At 43.2% G+C, this 2,169-nt stretch overlaps 1 pseudogene; it reads left to right on the top strand.

Annotated features, from left to right (window-relative positions):
• Nucleotides 1-684: 684 nt before the first annotated feature.
• LOC120862535 lies at nucleotides 685-1,741 on the top strand (annotated as a pseudogene).
• Nucleotides 1,742-2,169: the final 428 nt, after the last annotated feature.

Genomic DNA, 2,169 nt, shown 5'->3' with positions numbered 1-2,169 from the left:
GTATTTTATTAAAAGTAGTAAGGATGACTAAAGCTACATCTTCAATACTTTGCTTTAGAAATCACCTTTGCTAAATACCCAGTTTCATTGCTGGCAAGTTTAATCTTTCACAAAACACTAGAGCACAGTTCAGCCAAGTTCTTATCCATTATATAATAAAAAGCACCTTTCCTCCAGTTTCCAATAACCTATTCCTCACTTCTGCTTGAAATTTCATGAGAATAGTCTTTAACATTCACATTTCTACAAACATTCTGCTAAGTATTTTCTAAGAAGATGCAGGCTTTCTCTCTAGCTCTCTTTTTCTTTCTGAGCTCTCACCAGAATCACCTTTAACATCCGTGTTTCTATACCACTAGTCCCTTATTGGCAATATAGACTTTTTATTAGCATGCACCTCAAAGCTCTTCTGGCCTCCACCTATTTTCCAGTTCCAAAGCAGCTTCCACATTTTTAGGTATTTGTTACAGCAGCATTCCACTTCATGGTACCAAAATCTGTGTTTGTCAGGGTTCTCTGGAGAATCAGAACCAATAGGATGAATATCTATATAGAAATAGATTTGTTGTAAGGAATTGTCTCACACAGTTATGGAGGTTGACAAGTCCCAGAATCTGCAGTCAGCACCTGGACGCACAAGAGTTAATGGTGTAGTTGCAGTCCAAGTTCAAAGGCCTGAGAACAAGGAGAGCCAATGATGTACAGTTAACCCTTGAACAACATCAGTTTGAACTTTACAAGTCCATTTATATGCAAATTTTTTCACTAAATACTTATTGCACCACCCAAGGTTGGTTGATTTTGCAGATGCAGCTTTGCAGATAAAGGCTAACTGTACAAAGTTACGCTTGGGTTTTTTTTTTACTGAGTTGAGGGTCGGCACCCCAACAGTGGCATTGTTCAAGAACCAAGTATAGGCAGGAGGATGGCAGCTCAGCAGCAGAGGCATTGCTCTCACTTTGCAAAGCAGCTGTGGGGTGACTTTTGTGATGGGGATAAGAAGGCGATTGATGAACCTTCTTTTACAACTTCCATGGAGTGGGACATGCAAGTGGTGAAAGGGTCTTCTTTGCTCAGCCCTGCAGGGCTGGGGCTGGAGGAGATGCCATCCAACCCACAACTGCTGTGGTGGTTGAAACCAGAGAGGTGCTCCATGTTCCAGTATGCACAGTACCATGCTGTGCTCACTGACTCTGTGCACCTCCCCTGGGACCTGTTGAGAGCCCTTGGGGCCAGGAGCTTCTCCAGAGTCACAATAATGTAGTTTAGGAGGCTCCCTTCCTCATTGGCCTTGAAAGTTCCCTCAAAGGCAACACTTAAAACCTTTTACTCTGTAGTTCCTGTGAGATTTCCATTGGTTTCCATCTGTATTCTGCCTATGCTGCCCTGACTGCCTTGAGAGGTCACTTCTGCCTTTCCAGTGACAAAATGGTGTATTTCCTCTTAAAAACAAAAGCCATAGTAGATGCACCCGAGATGGATATTCACAACACATCTCTACCAGAAATGGTTGCAAATCTGAAAGAGAAGATGATGTTAGTGCATACTCATTTAAATTTGCTCTTGAAGATTCTAAAGGAAGTGACTGTTGATCAGTTCAAGACAAAAGACTGATCCAGAATCAAAGCTGGAGTATCAGGGTCAGGCCTGATTGCTGCCTTCAACAATAGGTGCTATTTGATCACTTCCCAAGAAAGATCAACTTCAAGAATGGATGAGAGGGGCTTCCCTGGTGGCTTAGTGGTAAAGGGTCTGCCTGCCAGTGCAGGAGGTGTGGGTTCCATCACTCATCCAGGAAGATCCTACATGTTGTGGAACAACTAAGCCTGTGACCACAGCTACTGAGCCTGTGCTCTAGAGTCTGGAAGCCACAACTACTGAATCCACATGCCACAACTACTAAAGCTCATGCACAAAACGGCCCATGCTGTGCAACAAGAGAAGCCACTGCAATGAGAAGCCCATGCACCACAACTAAGAGAGTAGCCCCTGCTCACCACAACTAGAGAAAAGCCTGCACAGCAGTGAAGACCCAGCACAGCCAATAAATAAATAAAATTATAAAAAAGAAAAAAAATCAGCTATAGCTCCAGGCCAAGGGCTGGTGGTCTCAAGATCCAAGAAGAACCAATGTTTCATTTCAAGTCCAAAGGCAGGAAAAAACTGATA

Source organism: Oryx dammah, unplaced genomic scaffold (assembly GCF_014754425.2).
Source record: "Oryx dammah isolate SB20612 unplaced genomic scaffold, SCBI_Odam_1.1 HiC_scaffold_4, whole genome shotgun sequence".
NCBI lineage: Eukaryota > Metazoa > Chordata > Mammalia > Artiodactyla > Bovidae > Oryx > Oryx dammah.
Note: the sequence above shows the minus strand (reverse complement) of the source record. Positions and strands in the feature narration are given on the sequence as shown.